At 38.9% G+C, this 22,723-nt stretch overlaps 1 long non-coding RNA gene across 2 annotated transcripts in view; it reads right to left on the reverse strand.

The window, feature by feature from the left end:
• The window catches only part of LOC112449047 (uncharacterized), a 75,993-nt gene that overhangs the window by 4,530 nt on the left and 48,740 nt on the right, over positions 1 to 22,723 (reverse strand). Inside the window, exons 2-5 of one of the 2 annotated variants that reach the window (XR_009496688.1) lie at positions 20,741 to 20,974; positions 13,831 to 19,267; positions 9,289 to 9,442; positions 6,891 to 8,556 (exon numbers count right to left, since the gene is read on the reverse strand). This is a non-coding gene — a long non-coding RNA (uncharacterized lncRNA). Of the gene's footprint in view, positions 1 to 6,890; positions 8,557 to 9,288; positions 9,443 to 13,830; positions 19,268 to 20,740; positions 20,975 to 22,723 lie in introns of those variants that run through there. The other variant, XR_003037513.2, reaches the window with a different exon arrangement.

The following is a 22,723-nucleotide window of genomic DNA, read 5'->3' on the forward strand; positions in this document are numbered from 1 at the left end:
TGTCTGACTCTGTGCGACCCCATAGATGGCAGCCCACTAGGTTCAGAGGTCCTACCTATTTCAAGTAGCAAGTAAGTTAGTTGGCTAAAGAACTGAATCACCATATAGATTTCTGGTCAAAAAAGAGTTTGTTATCTGTGCTTAGCAAGAAAACTGGCTCAAAGCATTGGACAATTTTTGCCTACAGTTATTCCAAAAGCTATGCTCTTTCTCATGATACATTTGCAATATCTCTTTTGAATTCTCTCCTGAGTCTGTCATAAATCTCATGAGAAGATTAGCTTTTTTACTTCATTCACACTGTATCTTTGAAACATGCACACACACGCACACACACTCTATATTAACCAGCTTCATCACTCATTATTTGCTTGTATCACTGCTTAACTATATGCATTTTAAGGGCATGCATGCATGCTAAGTTGCTTCAGTCGTGTCCAACTATTTGTGACCCTATGGACTGTAGAACCCCAGGCTCCTGTGTCCATGGGATTCTCCAGGCAAGAATATTGGAGTGGGTTACCATGCCCTCCTACAGGAGATCTTCCCAACCCAGGTATCAAACTTGTGTCTCCTGCCCTGGGAAATGGGTTCTTTACCATTACTGCCACCTTGGAAGCCCATTTTAAGGGCAGGGATGATTAATTCCTTGATTTTGGTATCCACAGTGCCTAGTATTTAGTGTGCTTTATAATATGAGTTGGAAGATGGAAGGAAAGAAGGAAGGATGAAAGGAAGGAGGTAAAGGAGGAAAAAAATAAACTATGCAACTCTGTGCTGGAAAAAAAAAAGAAATTACAAATTGCTTTTGATTGAGTGCCATCCCCATTCCAACTGATTGTATGAAGCACCTAGAATATTATTTTTAAAATCTTAAATCCCACTCCAAACTCACCAAAGCAGGGTCTCTAGGAAGTAAAGATTGGAAATCTCAATGTTTAAAAGTCTTTCCAGTGATTCTGATACCAGCTAGTTCAGGAACCGCATTTTTTTTTTTCTTCTCTATCTTGCTTTCAGACTTTATTTTTATTATTATTTATTTTAATTGGAGGTTAATTACTTTACAATTATGAGGTGGTTTTTGCCATACATTGACATGAATCTGCCATGGTACACCCATGGGTCCCCCGTCCTGAACCCCCTCTCGCCTCCCTCCCCATCCCATCCCTCTGGGTTGTCCCAGTGCACCAGCTTTGAGTGCCCTGCTTCATGCATCACACTTGGACTGGTTATCTATTTCACATATGGTAATGTACATGTTTCAATGCTGTTCTCTCAAATCATCCCACCCTTGCCTTCTCCCACAGAGTGCAAAAGTCTGTTCTTTACATCTGTGTCTCTTTTGCTGTCTTGCATATAAGGTCATTGTTACTATCTTTCTAAATTCCATATATATGCATGAATATACTGTATTGATGCTTTTCTTTCTTTCTTCACTCTGCATAATAGGCTCCAGTTTCACCCACGTCATTAAAACTGACTTAAATGGGTTCTTTTTTTTTTTTTTTGGTAGCCAAGTAATACTCCATTGTGTATATGTACCACAACTTCCTTATCCATTTGTCTGCCGATGGACATCTAGGTTGCTTCCATGTCCTGGCTATTGTACACAGTGCTGTGATGAACATTGAGGTACGTGTGTCTCTTTCAATTCTGGTTTCCTCAGTGCGTATGCCCAGCACAGGGATTGCTGGGTTGTATGGCAGTGCTATTTCCAGTTTTTTAAGGAATCTCCACACTGCTTTCCATAGTGGCTATACTAGTTTGCATTCCCACTAACAGTGTAAGACTGCCATTGTTTTAATCAGTGATAACATCATGGTTGGAAGTATATATTATCTCTTAAATGCAGTTGTTGATTTGGCATGAAAGACCCTCTTTCTGGGCCCTGGGGATGCCCAGGAGAACAAAGCAAAGTCCTCAATGTCAAGGAGCTTACGCTTGCTGAGGGACTATTTTAAACAGGCTAGTTGGGGAAGGCCTCTTTGAGATGACATTTAAGTAATACTCAAATGAAACCAGTAAAAATCTATCATTCAATATAATTTAAAAAGTCCTCATAATTCCTATAGGGCAGGGATCCTTAAACTCTGGGATCTAGTGCCTGATGGTCTGAGGTAGAGCTGATAATAGAAATAAAATGCTCAAGAAATGTAATGAGCTTGAATCACCTCAAAACCATCCCCAACCCACCCCACCCTCAGTCTGTGCAAAAACTGTCTTCCACAAAACCGGCCTCTGTTGCCAAAAAGTCTGGGGACCATGCTATAGGGTAAAGTGGACTCTATGAAAGAGTTTTATAAAATATGTGCTTTAAAGGATATAGTTTTCTCATGCTATGTTTATGAAAAACGCATGAGCCATTTTATTCCACCAAAAGCAATTTGATTTACTTCAGATAAATGTGTATTCAGTAACAAGGCTACTTTAAAAGCAAAGATTATCTTTAAAAACCTATTGAAAAATGAAAAATGCAAGTCCTTAGAATTTTAACTATGTTTCTATGACTAAAATGATAGCACAAAAATAGCTTGAGCTCTAAAATTATATTGTATGAAATTATGGATGCACAAGAATCAGTTTCCTCTGAGCTTTGATAATTACATTTTAAATAGAGTACTGACATGCTGTAATTATAATATTAAAATACTAAGATAATCAAAAGCTCAAAGGGGCATTTTGGGCTTCTAAACGATTTCATAAATGTCATTAAAAATTTTACTGTATTTCAATTACATCATAGGAAGAGTATTATTATTTGTACAGTTCTGTTAATATCATAACTGGCTATCTTTTTTGACATAGGTAAAATTATTGCCATTGTATCCACCTAATAACATTGATTTTTAAAATCCTTATTTTATGCAATGGCCTCAGAAAAATTTGTTCGTTTCAGCAGAAAAACAAATCCCTTTACTTTCATTATTTCTTCTTTCCACCCGTCTTGAAGAGTTAGCCTTCCTAATTTTCTAAAGCCGATAGAATTCCCCCCTCCCACCTCTGTTCATATTCATCTCCTCTCCTGCATACTCCATCAAGTATCTCTTCTCTTGTGATTTTGGCCTCTTCTTTTACATTGGATAACTTCTCTTTTGTTTTCTAATTTATTTTATTGAAGTATGGCTGATTTACAGTGTTGTGTTGATTCCTGCTATACAGCAAACTGATTCAGTTATGTATACATATACATCCTTTTTCCTATTCATTTTGATTATGACATCATAAGATATTGAATATAGTTCCCCATAGGATATAGTTGTTTATCCATTCTATATAAAATAGTTTGCATCTGCTAATTTGAGGATATTCTTTTAAATAACAAAGTATCTCGATTCTCCTCTGTATTGAGAGTAAACTAAGAATATAACATCTTTAAGAATCCTGCAGCTCTTTGAATAATTATTACATCTCTTCTCATTGTGCCCTTCTCTTTGGGGAAAGATGGGACTGCATCCTCTGCCCACAAGTGTATTTCTCTCACTCTCTTTAGTCTTCATTCTATCCTCTTTATTCCACCAAATAGTTGTCTTTTAGGTTACTGGCTCACTGAGCCACCTAGAACTCAAGGGTCTTTTTGTCCCTGACAATGCGCTACTTGATCTTTTTGCAAGTTTTGACCTATATAGCACCTGGTTCTTAAAGTCCCCTTCTATGAGAATTAGTGATTCATTTTTTTTGCTTCAATTTCTACTCCACTGCTTCATTTCAATCTTCTTTACTGCTCTCTCTCCATCAGTCATAAATTCCATTTCTTCACTCATTTTAATATAGTTTTCCTCAGTGTTCCAGTATCAGCTTCTCTTCAGTCTCTTGCTTATTGACTCCACTTATGTTTTCTTTTTTTTTTTCAATTTTATTTTATTTTTTAAACTTTACATAATTGTATTAGTTTTGCCAAATATCAAAATGAATCCGCCACAGGTATACATGTGTTCCCCATCCTGAACCCTCCTCCCTCCTCCCTCCCCATACCATCCCTCTGGGTCGTCCCAGTGCACTAGCCCCAAGCATCCAGTATCGTGCATCGAACCTGGACTGGCAACTCGTTTCTTACATGATATTTTACATGTTTCAATGTCATTCTCCCAAATCTTCCCACCCTCTCCCTCTCCCACAGAGTCCATAAGACTGTTCTATACATCAGTGTCTCTTTTGCTGTCTCATACACCGGGTTATTGTTACCATCTTTCTAAATTCCATATATATGCGTTAGTATACTGTATTTATGTTTTTCCTTCTGGCTTACTTCACTCTGTATAATAGGCTCCAGTTTCATCCACCTCATTAGAACTGATTCAAATGTATTCTTTTTAATGGCTGAGTAATACTCCATTGTGTATATGTACCACAGCTTTCTTATCCATTCATCTGCTAATGGACATCTAGGTTGCTTCCATGTCCTGGCTATTATAAACAGTGCTGCGATGAACATTGGGGTACACGTGTCTCTTTCCCTTCTGGTTTCCTCAGTGTGTATGCCCAGCAGTGGGATTGCTGGACCACTTATGTTTTCATTCATTCAGCTATAAAAGTGCTTGTTACTATAATTAAAGTTTTATTGCTATTATTTAGTGATAAATATGTCCCTTGCTATTATGATTACCTAAATACATATAAACACAAGGATTAGGACAGACAAGAATATAATTTATTGTTTGTAATGCTGTGCCATAAGTGTATTACTGTGTTCAGGGAAGAATATAATGATGATACTGAGAAGAAATGACCAAATATCCTTCTGTCAATTAGACTTCTCAAATGAGAATATCATTGACCTGGACCATGAAGAACAAATAGAACATTTGTCAAAATATATGAAGAAGAAAAGGTGATTATTCTAGGCAGAAGAAATACTGCATGCAAACATTTGTATGAGAAGTTCTTTATTTTTTATTTCTATTATTTATTTTTTATTTCTATGTCACATGGCTTATGAGATCTTAGTTCCCTGACCAGGGATTAAACCCAGGCTTCCTGCAGTGGAAGTGTAGAGTCCTAACCAATGGACTGCCAGAGAATTCCCTAATATATGTAAACATTTAAATCATAAACTACATGATGATAATATTTCCATCTACTTTTCTAGTCATATTTCTACCCTAGGCATCAAAGTTTTCTTTCTGCATATCTAAGGACTTGCCCACCAGGACAGCTGGGTAGGCTGTCAAAATAAACACTTCCTCTTCCCTTTCTCCCACCTTCTCCTCTATATCTGCTTTCTCAGTTCAGTCACTCAGTCATGTCTGACTCTTTGCAACCCCATGGACTGCAGCACGCCAGGCTTCCCTGTCCATCACCAACTTCCGGAGCTTACTCAAACTCATATCCATTGATTCGGTGATGCCATCCAATCATCTCATCCTCTGTTGTCCCCTTCTCCTCCCACTTTCAATCTTTCCTAGCGTCAGGGTCTTTTCAAATGAGTCAGTTCTTCTCATCAGGTGGCCAAAGTTTTGGAGTTTCAGCTTCAGCATCAGTCCTTCCAATGAATATTCAGGACTGATTTCATTTAGGATAGACTGGTTGGATCTCCTTGGAGTCCAAAGGTCTCTTAAGAGTCTTCTCCAACACCACAGTTCAAAAGTATCAATTCTTGTGTGCTCAGCTTTCTTTATAGTTTAACTCTCATATCCATACATGACCACTGGAAAAACCATAGCCTTGACTAGATAGATCTTTGTTGGCAGAGAAATGTCTCTCCCATTCATATGCTGTCTAGTTTGGTCATAGCTTTTCTTCCAAGGAGCAAGCATCTTTTAATTTCATGGCTGCAGTCACCATCTCAGTGATTTTGGAGCCCAAAAAGATAAAGTCTGTCACTGTTTCCCCATCTATTTGCTATAAAGTGATGAGACCAGATGCCATGATCTCAGTTTTTTGAATGTTGACTTTTAAGCCAACTTTTCACTCTCCTCTTTCACTTTCATCAAGAGGCTCTTTAGTTCTTCTTCGCTTTCTGCCATAAGGGTGTTGTCATCTACATATCGGAGGTTATTGATATTTCTCCTGGCAATCTTGATTCCAGCTTGTGCTTCATCCAGCCTGACATTTCACATGATGTACTCTGCATATAAGTTAAATAAGCAGGGTTACAATATACAGCCTTGACGTACTCCTTTCCCTATTTGGAACCAGTCTGGTGTTCCATGTTCAGTTCTAACTGTTGCTTCTTGGCCTTCATACAGATTTCTCAGGAGGCAGGTCAGGTGGTGTGGTATTTTCCCATCTCTTTAAGAATTTTCCACAGTCTGTTGTGATCCACCAAGTCAAAGGTTTTGGCATAGTCAATAAAGCAGAAGTATATGTTTTTCTAGAACCCTCTTGCTTTTTTGATGATCCAACAGATGTTGGCAATTTGGTCTCTGGTTCCTCTGCCTTTTCTAAATCCAGCTTGAATATCTGGAAGTTCACGGTTCATGTCCTGTTGAAGCCTGGCTTGGAGAATTGTGAGCATTACTTTGCTAGTGTGTGAGACGAGTGCAATTGTGCACTAGTTTGAACATTCTTTGCCATTGCCTTTCTTTGGATTGGAATAAAAAATGACCTTTTCCAGTCCTGTGGCCACTACTGAGTTTTTCAAATTTGCTAGCATATTGAGTGCAGCACTTTCACAGCATCATTTTTTAGGATTTGAAATAGCTCAACTGGAATCCCATCACCTCCAGTAACTTTGTTCATAGTCATGCTTCCTAAGGCCCACTTGACTTCGTATTACAGGCTATCTGGCTAAAGGTGAGTGACCACACCATAGTGGTTATCTGGGCCATGAGATCTTTTATGTATAGTTTTTTAGCTCAGTTAATAACAAAGTCATTATCCCAATCACCTAGTGATTTCTGGAAAAAGCCTGAACTGTATATTATCTTCTCTATATAATAAATTACCCACTCTTATGAAATCTCCATCTTAATGTTTATTATGTTTGTTCCTTCCTTTCCTTTCAAACTATATGCATTGATTCATTTATTGACTTTTTCTTACAGTACTTATTGAATGCCTTCTATGGCATTCCCATGGTAGCTTCCCAGAGCTATAGCAATGAACTAACCAAGGATATTGCCTTCTCTCATGGCTGTATATTTTATGATAATTAAGTGAATATTTTATGATAATCAAGTGAATATACAAATATTGTATAAGTTTCAGTTCAGTTCAGTTCATTTCAGTTGCTCAGTCGGGTCCGACTCTTTGTGACTCCGTGAATCTCAGCACGCCAGGCCTCCCTGTCCATCACCAACTCCCAGAGTTCACTCAAACTCATGTCCATCGAGTCGGTGATGCCATCCAGCCATCTCATCCTCTGTCATCCCCTTCTCCTCCTGCCCCCAATCCCTCCCAGTATCAGGGTCTTTTCCAATGAGTCAACTCTTCACATGAGGTGGCCAAAGTATTGGAGTCCAAAGTATTGGTGGCCAAAGTATATGAACACCCAGGACTGGTCTCCTTTAGGATGGACTGGTTGGATCTCCTTGCAGTCCAAGGGACTCTCAAGAGTCTTCTCCAACACGACAGTTCAAAAGCATCAATTCTTCAACGTTCAGCTTTCTTCACAGTCCAACTCTCACATCCATACATGACCACAGGAAAAACCATAGCTTTGACTAGATGGACCTTTGTTGGCAAAGTAATGTCTCTGCTTTTGAATATGCTATCTAGGTTGGTCATAACTTTCCTTCCAAGGAGTAAGCGTCTTTTAATTTCATGGCTGAAGTCACCATCTGCAGTGATTTTGGAGCCCCCAAAAATAAAGTCTGACACTGTTTCCACTGTTTCCCCATCTATTTCCCATGAAGTGATGGGACCAGATGCCATGATCTTAGTTTTCTGAATGCTGAGCTTTAAGCCAATTTTTCCACTGTCCTCTTTCACTTTCATCAAGAAGCTCTTTAGTTCCTCTTCACTTTCTGCCATAAGGGTGGTGTCATCTGTCATCTGAGGTTATTGATATTTCTCCTGGCAATCTTGATTCCAGCTTGTGTATAAGTTTAGGGATGATAAATTCTAAGCAGAAATATCACTTCATTGGCATGACTTTCTTAAACAGGTTGGGCAGGGAAACAGAAGGTGAAACCAGAAGGAAGAACACCAGTTAAGACTTTGATAGATTATAGCCAAGCAGGCTAGTAAGCATTTTTTTTGTACTTATTTGTGCATAGCACATCATCCTAGGGCTTGGGCATGTTATGGTAGACATGATAGAGCAATTGAGGAGCTACCACAAGTAACTATTAAATGTATCATGCCTCCCCATTCTTCTTCTCTAGTATCTCCCCACTAGTGTCAGCTTCAAGAACTCTAAAGAGGGGCTGACATTTAACAGATGATGAAGGTGTAGAAAAAATTTACATGCATGGGAGCTAGGTTCTTTCAGTCATGTCCAACTCTTTGTGACGCTATGGACTGTAGCCTACAGGCTTCTCTGTCCATGGGGATTCTCCAGGCAAGAATGGAGTGGGTTGCCATGCTCTCCTCCAGGGGATCTTCCTGACCCAGGGATCCAGCCCATGTCTCTTATGTCTTCATCATTGGCAGGGGGTTCTTTACCACAAGTGCCGCCTGGGAAGCCCAGAAAGAATTTACACACTCACTTACATTTTTTTTTGATAAATATACAATTCTTTTGATTATTTATGGATAAAACACAGATGAAAATAGTCATTATTTAGTGGGAATACTAATGTCATGGATATTCATTACTTTTTTAAAAAACTGGATATTAGAGATCCCCAGAAGACCAGTCTAGCTTGCAAAACCCTGAGAAAATATTTCATTAAATGAATTCTCACAAGTGACTTCACAAAAATATTGCTGACCTTAAACTTCACAAAACAGCTGTTTAGAACTTATTATAAAGGAACATTTACCTTGGACAATAGATAAAAGCCTAGATATATTATCTCTAACACAGAAAGCTACTATTTAAAGAGTGATTATACATTACCAGTTCAGTTATCTTCTTCTACATTATTCCTGATTCACAAATTGTGGGGGCGCACCACAAGATAATTAACAGGTTTAATAGAGTAAGGATGTTGGTACTGAATGTTTTATTTAGAGGTAAACAGATTGATTTTATGGGGAGAAAAAACTAGCACTTAGTTTTTTGTTTATTTGTTTGTTGATTTCCCTACTTTTATTTCCAGTCTATAAAAGGCACCAAATGAAATGTTTTTATCAGTAGAATTACATCAGACATTGAATTATATTTACTGTGTTTTGTTTAGTTCTGGCACGCATTTACTCTGGTATAAATTTAAAAATGCAGTCTCCTAACAGGCAATGACTTACCTTCAAAATACAATGTTGTCACAATTCTTTTTTTCATGTACAAGTACAATATGATTCAAGCCAGTTTTAGTCCAAAATGAAGGGGGTGATTTTAACTCTCCATTAGTTAACTCTGAAGAATAGGAGTGAAGTTGGTCTTAAGAAACGTCAGGATCTAGAGAGTTAGAAGAGTTTTAGTTTCTATCCAAGTACTCTTCATTCCTACCCCACTTCACTGAGTTTTGTCTATATTCTCTTCTATGCAGAGTTTTATAGCCCAGGGTTGGAATACGGGTGTAGAGAGCCCTAAGGCTGCATCATCACAGCTAAGCACCAAAGAACACTCAACTCTATGTGAGGGTGTCAGGTGGTGAGTTGTAGGAGTTTCCACTCCAGTGTTAGCATGGGAAATACAGAGTAAGGTCCTGATTGCCATGGCTTAAATCATATACTATCCATGGGTCAATTATTGTGGCCAGGGAAATAGAATATCCTTGAATCACAAGAGCTATCCTAACTTGGTGGTGGTGACTAGAGGCTGTGATCGGCAATCAGAACTCCATGGACCACAGACTGGGTTATAGAGACGTATCAGGTTGCTGATAAGAAATGAAACACAACTAAAAAATTATCTGTTACAGATACAGTTTTAAATGGCAACCCACTCCAGTATTGTTGCCTGGGAAATCCCAAGGACAGAGGAGCCTGGCAGGCTACAGTCTGTGGGGTTGCAAAAGAGTCGGACACAATTGAGCGACTAAACAACACCAAACGCGTGTTTTTCTAAACATTAAATAAATCCATATTGATAGGACTTCATGTAAATGCATTGCTTTTCAAATTTCTAATAGAAGGACAAGAGAGAGAATCTCTAATATTTTAAAATCCTATCTGAGTCCTACTGTTCTGTTTAATTTTCATTGAGTTACTACATGTGCAGGATATTTTTTGGCCTCTTGCCATGAATGTAAACCCATTGTCCTTCAAGTAATTTAGAGTATAAAAGACAGAGAAGGAAAGAATTCACCTTTGACATGTGTAGCCCTATTTAAGTCTTGTTTTTTCTCTGAGAGTTTTCAAGTTGAACCTCTCCTTGTCCATTGATATTTCCTTGATTTTTTTTTTCTTTGTGCTTAAGCTACTTTCCTATATTCTGTCTCTTGCAGATATTATTCTCTGGCACCTCTATCATCTCTATAGCCATCTCTTTTTCACTGGGATTCAAATTTATTCTTGGTTAAAACTATGTTATCCACCAGATCATTCTACTAACTCAGACTCCAGAAACTGTCTTTTTCCTGACAAGAATTATTCTCCACCATTTAGTCCTCTCATCACAGAATCTTGGAACATTTTCAATTAGTACCTCTTCTGGTCCTTTAAATGGAGTCAGTCAGCCAAAGAGAGCAAATGAATGAAACTTTGGGGAAAAGCTCACATCTAGCATTCAACCTTCAGAGTTGGACACCACCGAAGCGACTTAGCAGCAGCAGCAGCAGCATTCAACCTTAACAACCTCCTCCTTGCCCAGTCCCACTGCTATGTCTGCTTTTCATTCTTTTTTTTGTAATCTCTGAATTCGTATCACAATTGAAAACATCTACCCCAGATCCTCACTCGTGTATCTGTAACCCATGTTGCCTCTTTCCTGTGTCCCTGATTTTGCTTGGTTCTGTTCCCTCGCAGACCCCACTTTCTCTGCCTTACCTCAACTCTGGCTCCCACTAGATCTAAAAATGCTTCACAGGCAAGAGGTTTTTCTCCAGCCATGGTCTTTCTGTCACAGTTTGGGACATGGTCAATATGAATTTTTGGCAGTATCAGCACATTATCTTATAGGTTTTAATCTTTCTAAGAGTTCCTGAGGTAACTTTGTGAGAGGATTAATTATTATGGCTACCAAAATTGTAGAAAAATAACTGACTTCATGATGTTTATTACTGTCATAGAAATAGGAGACACTGTAGTCTCAAGTCCATTTCAAATAAGTACATGTTACATATGTACAGTGTGTATACATATATAGACACACACACATATACATATACATTGCCTGCACACACACACACACACACACACACACCTATATACACAGGGCTTCTCAGTGGCTTAGCAGTAAAGAATCTGTCTGCGAAGCAGGAGCCTCAAGAGATGCATATTCTATCCCTGGGGAAGATCCCCTGGAGGAGGGCATGGCAACCCATTCCAGTATTCTTTCCTGGAGAATCCCCATGGACAGAGGAGCCTGGTGGGCTACAGTCCATGAGGTCGCAGAGTCGGACATGACTGAAGCGACTGAGCGTGCACGCTTGAATATATAGACATGTACATATACACATATATACATTGCCTGCAAAGACTATAGTAAAGGAGCTGAATTCTAATCATCCTGTAATCATTAAAAAAAAATTCAACATTGATAGGGAAATGCAAGTTATCTTTGGAAAGTACTATCTGTGGGAAAAATATACAAAATATTAGAATCTTTAAGAGGATTTACAGAGTAAAATGGAGAAGGAAGTCCAACTCAGGTGTGGAACATCCAACAGCTTTAAAGCTTCTGCCTTAAGTAAAAACAAATACAGCTCTTTCCAATTCCAATTCAACATCATCATTTTAAGTTTCCCCAGCAAGGAAGGCCACTTTTTCCTCTGGCCAGTGGCCTTTCCAGGAGGAAAGGTATTGAGGTCGAACACAGACGTGCACCTCGTTACTTGCTCTGTATCTGCTGTGCTCAGACAGCTGCCTCCAGTGTCCAGCCCCGTAAATGCCTGGGATACTTTGCAATTCCTGTCATCCCTGGCTTTTCCCCTGATACATGAAGTTAGAAAGTCCAGTCCTTAACTGAGGATACCAGATTCCAAATCTACCTGTTTGGAACTGGTAATAAATATTCTTACCTAGACTGCTAGAAGGGCCATTACCATAGTGGCCAAATACGCAACTAAATTGCTAATCCAGAAATGGTTGTTACAGACGACTTAGGGCAAGTCCTTATTTTATACATGAGACAACTGAGTCCCAAAGTAAAAATTATTTACTCTAAGGACTGAGGCTGAAACTGAAACTCCAATACTTTGGCCACCTGATGCGGAGAGCCAACTCATTGGAAAAGATCCTGATGCTGGAAAAGATTGAAGGCCAAAGAAGTGGGTGGCAGAGGATGAGATGGTTAGATAGCATCACCAATTCAATTGATGTGAATTTGAGCAACTCCAGGAGATACTGAAGGACAGGAGAGTCTGGGGTGCTGCGGTCTATGGGGTCTCAAAGAGTCAGACACGACCTAGTGACTGAACAACAACAAAATGTCGTATAGTGAGTGAATCCTGTTTTGGAATTCAACTCTTTAAGGTCTGTTGCACTGTCTCACACTGCCTGCCACATTTTTCCCTCTAAACAAAAATCGGAGCATATTTGTTTCTGAAATAAAATCCTTCCCCTGGCTGATGTTTTAGAGAACATGAAGACATTTAAATAATAAAACACTACTAAACCCCTCGTGAACTGCCCTTATTTACACAAGAGCAATGGCCAGTAAGGGATAATCCCTTCCCACTGCACCTTATTCAAAGCTCTGGCAGAGCTTTCATCACACTGTGTGGAATAATCTGTCTCCATATGTATTTTCCCACACTTGACTGCTAGTTCATCAAGAGAATGGCTTATGAACTTATAAATCCATAATGCCTAGCATTACAACAGACATGTAAGAGGAGTTCAGTACATGAGTGGTGCACAAATGAAAAGAATGGACAGAAGCATGGATGCATGAAAGGTCTGAGAAACAAAGCTGCACGTGGAGATGAGCCCATGTCATGCGGAGCAGTGAAAGCCAGACTACCGTGCTTGAATTTGATGTACCCAGACACAGAATAAAGAGACTTGGTGAAAGTAACGTTTACCAAGAAGGTATAAATAGGCAGAAGAGAACTATTGCTTTTGGATACAGAGATTCCATTTGAATCACATCAGTTCTTCTTAAACCTATCCATGAATTTAGTGTATGCTCAATGAAACAAAAATAATGCTTAAGAACAAACCTGACAGGAAGAGGGAGCATAGATTTGGAGGACATGCTGTCAGGAAGGTTACATAGCTGAAACTCTACCAGAATACATCCACTCTAAGAGAGGGATTACCAAGATATTATGAATACAAAAACAGTCAAGCCTAAAAATGATATTGTTGCATAATCCATGAAAGATGTCCTAAGTGCTGAAAACCATATTTGACTTACATCTTTATAAACACAGCTCAGATATCACTTCTTGTCAGGAGTGATCTACGGTCTTGGGCAGAACCTCTCTGCTGGTATACCAGAAGTCTTCAAGCAGCTTGAGGCCCCAAAGGTGGGCAGATACCTATGGCCAGCCACATTTCTCTACAAAAAGCCTTAACTATTTACCCTATATACAATACAAATAATCTCATTTCTCTGAGTACATGACCTGAAAATCAAATGCAGCTAAGTCTCACTATGCTATCTTTAACTTCTGATGTAATTAAGGATTCAGATGTTACCACTTTAGGCAAAGGATGCAATATATATTAAAAACTTACTTCTATCTTTAGGGTATCCAATTCCAATGATCTTCAGGGGTTCAAGGCAGTGCAGATGGAGCTGAATACAGTCTGATGCTCATCAACAACAGATACCTAGGGGGAAAGCAGTACAAAAAGAGAAGATTAATACTCTGCAACTGCAGGAGATAAGCCACAGACTGTCTATTCGATCAGTGATTGAGCACAAATGTTTGCCAGTTATGGCCAATGATATGAAAGGGACAATTGGCTAAAGGGGATTTGGAGGTAAATAATTTCTTTGATTAAAAGAGAAGAGGAGGAGTATCAGAAATATAAGGAGGATGAAGAAATGAGGGAGAAGAGGGAAAAGAAGAAAGAGGAGAAAGAGAAGGAGGAAGGAGAGGAAAAGAAATCCTTGATGCTTTTTTGTGTGCTCAGGGGGCCACCATCTTAAACGGCTGCAGTTAATCTGCAACCCTAAGAACACAGGATAGACTACAAATACAAACTGCTGTTCACAAACTACACAAACAGCAAGGATTTACTGTATAGCACAGGGTACTCTAGTACAATGAAATGTAATCTCCAAAAAAAAGAAAAACCTGAATTACTATGCTATACTCTTAAAATTAACACAATATTATAAATCAACTATATTTCAATAAAAAAAGACCACAGCCTAAAGGAAAAGCTTGCTGAGAACTCTCAAATCAACCCAGAAACACTACCTTCATCTTTTTCTGTGAAAAATAGAAACACCTTTTTAGTTTCACTTCAACTTGCATTTTTCCGCTGCAGGCAATAATAACAAGCACCACTAACACTTAAGAGAAACACCAAGAGTTTTGAAGGGATAGCATCTCCAAAGGCATTAGAATGTGATGGACGTGAAACTTCTTGTCAGGACCACAAGATAGTTGATGACAGTGGAATAATATCCCAGAAGTTTTGAGATAAGGGGTTTTTGAGCTGCGTTTCTGTTGCTTCTTAATCCATCAAGTATGAAGGTATTTAAACCTTTCCATCTCTCCTACTTCTTTCTTGATATGATTAGATGAGAATATATACCAGCAAAATTAAAAATGAATCTAAGATATGAAGATGTCAAATCTAAGAAAAATTGGGGAAAGGCATGAGAGAGACAGAGAGAGAAATCTTTGAATGACAGCTATGTAGAAGTATAAAAAACTTTCAGTCTAATACTGACCTTTCCCTGAAGAAGGAAACAGAAACCCACTCCAGTATTCTTGCCTGGAGAATTCCATGGACAGAGGAGTCCGGCAGGCTACAGTCCATGGAGTCGCAGGAGTAGGATATGACTTAGCAACTAAATCACCACCATCACCAATGCTGACCTTTAATCAAGAAACTGCATAATCCTGGTTGCATAATAAAAACAAGTATACAATTCTTTCTTCCATGAGATTAAAATAAGCATCTAGGAATTGCAGGAATAACAAAAATGTGCTAAAAATTGTGATCCAGTTAGTAAGCGATGTGGCATGATTTCTATTGAGTGATGAAATTTATGAAAATGAATGTCATTTAGCCTTGGCGCCTTCAAAATTCTCTTTTGAACAATATAGAACCTGCTGCTTGGCTCTTCACTGGATTCTCCTATGTAATATTTTAAAAATTATCCCTTGTGGATTTCACTTTTCTACAATAACCCTAGAGATACCCTGGTTTCTCATACTCAGCACTGTTTACACATGGGCCAGATAAATTCCTTGCTGTAGCAGCCTATCCTGTTCATTGTAAGCTATATAGCAGCATCCCTGGCCTCTCTTCACTAGATGCCTTTAACACGCCAGTTGTGACAATCCCGTGTCTCCAGTCATTGCTAAATGTCTCTTCAGAGGGAGATGGCAGAATTGCTTCTGAAGTTTGAAACACTACCATAGACAAAGCATGGAAATATTAAATGTAAAAAATTATATGTGTTATAAATGTTGAATACATTAAAGTAGGGGTACAATTGAGAGATGGTTTTTCTGGTAACTCTGCTGATAAAGAATCTGCCTGCAATGCAGGAGACCCCAGTTCAATTCCTGGGTCAGGAAGATCCCCTGCAGAAGGGATAGGCTACCCACTCCAGTACTCATGGGCTTCCCTGGTGGCTCAGATGGTAAAGGATCCACTTGCAATGTGGGAGACCTGGGTTTGATCCCTGGGTTGGGAAGATCCGCTGGAGGAGGGCATGGCAACCTACAGCAGTATTGTTGCCTGAAGAATCTCTATGGACAGAGGAGCCTGATGGGCTACAGTCCACGGGGTCGCAAAGCATCAGACATGACTGAGAGACTAAGCACAGTTGAGAGAAGCGGAGTGATGGTGTGTAGGGAGGGAAGAGACAGAAGTCAATGGACATTGTTCACTTATACAGAAGACATTGAATACCATCTAAAGTTCCTGAACCAATAAAAAATGTTAAGGTTATTTTTAAATTTATAGACAATAACAGACCAAAACAACCAGGTGTATTTAAAAAAAAAAAAAAAAACATTGGGAGAAGGGCTGGCTGCAGGAGATATTTTTTAAAAGTATTTTTGATACTAGATAATAAATAAATATAGATAAAAATTATATATCAAGAATTTACATGGCAAGAGAAGACTCCTGAGAATCCTTTGGACTGAAAGGAGATTAAACCAATCAATCCTAAAGGAAATCAACCCTGAATATTCATTGGAAGGACTAATGCTGAAGCTGAATCTTCAATACCTTGGGCACCTGATGTGAAGAGCTGACTCATTGGAAAAGACCCTGATGCTGGGGAAGATTGAAGGCAAAAGAGGAAGGGGCTGGCAGAGGATTAGATGGTTAGATAGCATCATCAACTCAATGGACATGAATTTGAGTAAACTCTGGGAGATAGTGGAGGACAGAGGAGCCTGGTGTGCTACAGTCCATGAAGTCACAAAGAGTTGGACACGATCTAGCGACTGAACAACAGCACCAACATACATGATTTAGAGTTACTGAGTTTACAATTAGGAGTATTAAAAAAACAGTCAAGGAAGTTTTCTCTCAACTTTCATCATTATTTGAAATAGCTTTTAAGCAATGACTTTTATTTACCTTTAAACATGTCGATTCAGTTTAGTGCAGTCGCTCAGTCATGTCCGACTCTTTGCAACCCCATAGACTGCAGCATGCCAGGCTTCCCTGTCTATCACCAACTCTCGAAGCTTGCACAGACTCATGTCCATCGAGTCATGTCTTAATCATGTCTTAAATATGTCTTAGTACTCAAATAAGTACTTACTCAGAAGTTACTTAACTCAGTACCTTACTCAAATGACCTTTGAGATTATGAGTTTACATAGTGAAAGGAGTTCTAATAGCAGTGAAAGGGGAAATTTTCAGTCTCTCTCTGGAAACTTTTTCTTTCTAAAATGATATGGGAAATAGATGGGAAAACAGTGGAAACAGTGTCAGACTTTATTTTTCTGGGCTCCAAAATCACTACAGATGGTGACTGCAGCCATGAAATTAAAAGACGCTTACTCCTTGGAAGGAAAGTTATGACCAACCTAGATAGCATATTCAAAAGCAGAGATATTACTTTGCCAACAAAGGTCCGTCCAAGGCCATGGTTTTTCCAGTGGTCATGTATGGATGTGAGAGTTGGACTGTGAAGAAAGCTGAGCACCAAAGAATTGATGCTTTTGAACTGTGGTGTTGGAGAAGACTCTTGAGAGGCCCTTGGACTACAAGGAGATCCAACCAGTCCATTCTGAAGGAGATCAGCCCTGGGATTTCTTTGGAAGGAATGATGCTGAAGCTGAAACTCCAGTACTTTGGCCACCTCATGCGAAGAGTTGACTCATTGGAAAAGACTCTGATGCTGGGAGGGATTGGGGGCAGGAGGAGAAGGGGACGACAGAGGATGAGATGGCTGGATGGCATCACTGACTCGATGGACATGAGTCTGAATGAACTCCGGGAGTTGGTGATGGACAGGGAGGCCTGGAGTGCTGCGATTCATGGGGTCGCAAAGAGTCGGACACGACTGAGCGACTGAACTGAACTGAACTGAAAATGATATGACCAATTTTGTCTCTATTGGGTATTCAATAAATGTTTATTGAAGATTCCATTTCAATTTCTTGCCTGTTTTGCCCATAAGTTAATGTGGAAATACCCCCTCTCTCTTCTATTTTAACCCATTTAGCCTTGACTTCCTACCATCCATTCTCCAGGTGTCAATGAGATAATCAAAGTTCACTGCATTTTAAAATCTCTTAGGAAACCACAAACACTCATTTAGACCTCAAATTAGGGGTCAGTGATTTAGCACAGAGCGGACAGCATCTGAGAGCTCATTGAATGAGACGCAGCAATAATCCTCAAGTGATTATTCTCTAATCTTTGCTGGCAGATGCTTTAAAGACAGCCCAGAGAGTTCATTAAGCAAATAGAATTGTCTGGATCTGCTGACAGGGGCTGAACTGAGCAGACGCTCCATGTAGATAGCCGCCTGGCATACTCTTCCACCGTGCAAGGAGATACCGGGACACGCTTTCTCTGATCTGCACGTATTTATACTGCAATTAATGAAGGGCGAGAAAGTTCATCTTGAAGCTGGGTCATGGAATGCTTAAAACTGAACAGACTCAAGAAACAGAATCTTATTTGTCACAGTCAGCCCTTAGTGAACGCCAGGGCATTTCTGAAGCTCTGAAATACTCGTCTTTATGAGATCTATACAAACAGAAACATGAAACACTAACACACATGTACACATTTAAACTTATTAAACACTTAACGCAAATGTATACATGTGTTTGTGCACATATTAATTAACATGTGTGTACGTACATGTACTGTGTATATACACATGACATGCATGTGCATAGATACATATATGACTATATGTGTATGGGTATATACATACATATGTATATATGCTCATATTTATGACAGCAGAACGCATTAGCCAGTAGCCAGTAGCTGTGTGACATGGGCAAGTTCTTACTTGTCGATGATAAGTCTCCTTATCATCTTTCAGTTCCTTATCATAAGCCTTAGTTTTCTCATTTTAGAATGAAACTAAGAAAAATGCCATCCTCAAAGAGTTGGTCAAAATGTTTTTGTAACCCAGCATTAGATGACTTATTTATGACACTGTTTATGTCTTGAACTTCCCTGATACATTTTGCAAAGATTCAATTCTAAGTTCATTTACTTTGGCCATTACTTTGATATACTTGAAATACGACTTGATTAGGAAGCATACAACCGCTTTATGAGTTCTCAGAATGTGGTTCTTGTGTGAACGGAAGCATCTGCAGCTTAGCTCTGTCATCTTCAAAGTCAGGCAGAGTCACCACTGTGTGTCCAGTCTGCCGCTGGTCTAGCAGCCTAATGTCACGGTCAGTAGTGGTTACTGAACATCTCCTGTGTACCAGGAAAGACTCCAGGGAACTCTGGGCAAGGCTGTCAGCGATGGTTCCGTTCTTCAAGTTACCTAAACTCGAGAGAGAAAGATGAGGCTATGAATCAAATGCCGGTTAAAAAGAGATCATACTGGGGTCTTGTTCATTCAAGTTGGCAAATATATATTTTGCATAAATATGAATACATATGTATTTAACAATAACAGTTGGCTGACATGGTGAAATTTGTGGCACACATTGTTGGTATAAATTATCAACTGCATGGAAAAAGATGTCAAGTTTTTGAGAAACCGACAAATGCTTATTCAGTTTGATAGTACATGGACAATTCCGGGAATTTTTCTTAGAGAAATAACTTATGTACAAGATATTTGTGTGTAGATATTCATCATAATACTTTAAAAGTTTTTCTATGTAAATGCCATAGTTGCAAAAAGTTTAAATAAATAAGTCATAGGGTGTCCATAAATGTAGTATATTTAATATAATATACATAGCATATATGTGTATGATATAGGGAAGTTATGTGGTACAGTTTAATTAAAATGAAAGAGTATAGAAATATTAACTCTCATATCCCCCCAGCACACACACACACACACAGAAAAAATAATCTGCTTAAAATATTAGCAGTAGATTAATGGTTATTTTCATTTCCTTATTAATACTTTCCTTTTTTCCATGTACTCTACAATGAATAGATCATTTTTGGAATCATAAAAATAACCATTATCTCATACATACGAATTTAAAAAACTAGTTTCTCCTTGTGGTATTTTGTTTGTTTTCTGTTTGTTTGCCTGTTTCCCACATGCAAAATGTAGAATGAAAGGAGAAATGTTTGCTTTGAGCCAAGAATGTCATATTTAAAGGCCCTGAAAGCCTGCAGTTTTGAGTAGCTATTGGCATTATTTTAGCAATGTACCCAACTTATTCTTTCAGCCAGTTTTTTTTTCCCCCCCTTGAGAAGATGCAGCAATTAAATGACCTTTTATAACAAGACCCATCAGATGTAGTCACAGGTAATGACAGCATTATGTAAGCCCACTATCTGCAGTAAAACTCCAAACGTGCATTCTACCAACTAGCAATTTTCCCAATCAGCTCTTTATTTCACCATGCCACCGTCCTTTAGAGCCCTAATCATGGAGGTGGCTCTGGAGCAAAAAGCCATGTTCTGTCTGAACTCAGTGGGTAATGAACATACAGGACAAAATGAGCTTTTTGCTCTCTGTGGCACAGTGTGCTTTCCCTGTTTTGCAGTCATTTTCTCCAATTCAATGCAAATTCTTATAATTTCCCCCAGAAATAAATGCTATTAAATGCCCTATTCTTCTCTCCCATGTCAGAAACTTTACACCCTACCATCAGCTGTATATTTGTCAAAATCAAAACTCTACATTGGAAGCCAGAGAATGACAGACAACAGCCAATGTTGTCAGCTAGGAATAAGAGAAATGTCCAGAGTGCAGCAGACAATTAATAATGACAAGCAGACATTTCGTTGTGATGGGTATCATCATCCTTCATCTCCCATGTCACACCTGCCTGTTTCAACATTTCAATCAATTGTGCTCAATCCTGTTCAACTCTTTGTGATCCCATGGGCTGTAGCCCACCAGGTTCCCTCTGTCCATGGAATTTTCCAGGCAAGTCTACCGGAAGGGTTGCCATTTCCTCCTCCAGGAGATCTTCCTGACCCAGGGATTGAATCCACATCTCTTGAGTCTCCTCCACTGGCATCTGGATTCCTTTACCACTGCATCACCTGGGAAGGTCTAAATAAACAGTTTATGAGTTATCACAAAACAGAACAAAATACAAAAATAACCTAATGCAAACCAGTACTATGATTACTTCTTAAATTTTGATTCTATCTGATTTATGATGGTTTTATTCAAACTCCAGAAACACAAGTAGAAAACACAGCTTGGTTGGGAAAGGATTGTTGGTTGGCTTATCTCTACTTCAGACTGAGTGAAAATTGCACAATGATTACGAGAGGCCATTAAAAATGTCCTAGAATATTTTTGAGAGATAGTATTAACACTATATTAGTCTATATTAGTGTTAATGAAGTTAATAGGTAGAGAAAGACAGAGAAGAGCAGATTGAGAAAGTGATTCTAAATTAGAAATAACTATTTTATAGTTTTTTTTTTAATTCTCATTAATCTTCAAAAATGAATGTAATCATTGCATATCCCACATGGGAAAAGATCACACAGGAATTCATTCACACATAAAACATGCACATCCAGGTCTGGAATCACAGTGGTGTCTGATTTCTCTAGGATAAGACCGACCAATGGATAGCAGATTTCAAAATAACAGTCCTATTAGGAAGTACTGGGTTAGCCAAAAATTTGTTCAGGTTTTTCTGTAACATCTTTTGGAAAAATCCTAACGAACTTCTTGGCCAACCCAATATAATATCCTAGCAATAAAACTGTGTCCTATATTAGCACATGTCCTTACTCTTCGTTTCAAAGAACATTAAAATGAATAAATTAAGGAAGAATTTTTTTTTTTTTACAAACATTGGTATATGACTACTCCAAATAACTTTACACATGTTGTTCAGTCACTAAGTCGTGTCTGACTCTTTGCAACCCGTGATCTGATCTTCACTATGTCCCAGTGTTTGTTCAAACTCACGTTCACTGAGTCAACGATGCCATCCAACCATCTTATCCTCTATCAACCCCTTCTCCTCAATCTTTCCCAGCATCAGGGTCTTTTCCATTGTCAGCTCTTCGCATCAGGTGGCCAAAGTATTGGAGCTTCAGCTTCAGCATCAGTCCTTCCAATGAATATTCAGAGTTCATTTCCTTTAGGATTGACTGGTTTGATCTCCCCTCAGTCCAAGGGACTCTCAAGAATCTTCTCCAGGACCACAATTCAAATTACACAGGTTAACTCACTTAATTTCTCATAACTCCAAATTACAGATGAGGAAACCAAGGCATAGGAGAAGTGAAGTGGTCTCACACAGTTAGAACAAGGCAGAGAGAGCTCAGACTCCCAACCCAAGCGCCTAGCTCCCAGGTCCATCTGCCTCATCATTATACCACATCACCTCCATTGTAGTTCTGACAATTTTTACTCTGTTTAGGAAGTCCAAGAGTTCCTTCAAGGTGTTCAAAGGCTAACACCCGAGATTCTACTAAGGAATATCTGCTTTTGTCTGCTTTATATAATGGGGTTCTGTATGAAATTGTATTTTAAGGAGGTGCATGAAGTGTGCTTTACAAAAGTTACTATTTTGGGATACATCCAAAACCACTTTATGACCTTACGGTACGTTGGCGTCAACATTGCAAGAGTTCGTTTGCAGCACAGATAGCTGTTTAGACGTTGGATTAAATAAAGACCCTGACTGATGCTCAGATAGCCTTGGGGATGGAGAGCAGGGGAGGCGTTCAAGATGCCTTTGTCTGAGGTGTTCTTTGTCCTTACGATTGTTTTTGTGACTTTTTATAGTGGGATAGTTGAGCTATTTAAAGTCCGGCAAACTGAGGGAAGTTG

This window comes from Bos taurus, chromosome 12 (genome assembly GCF_002263795.3).
Source record: "Bos taurus isolate L1 Dominette 01449 registration number 42190680 breed Hereford chromosome 12, ARS-UCD2.0, whole genome shotgun sequence".
NCBI classification, from domain to species: Eukaryota; Metazoa; Chordata; class Mammalia; order Artiodactyla; family Bovidae; genus Bos; species Bos taurus.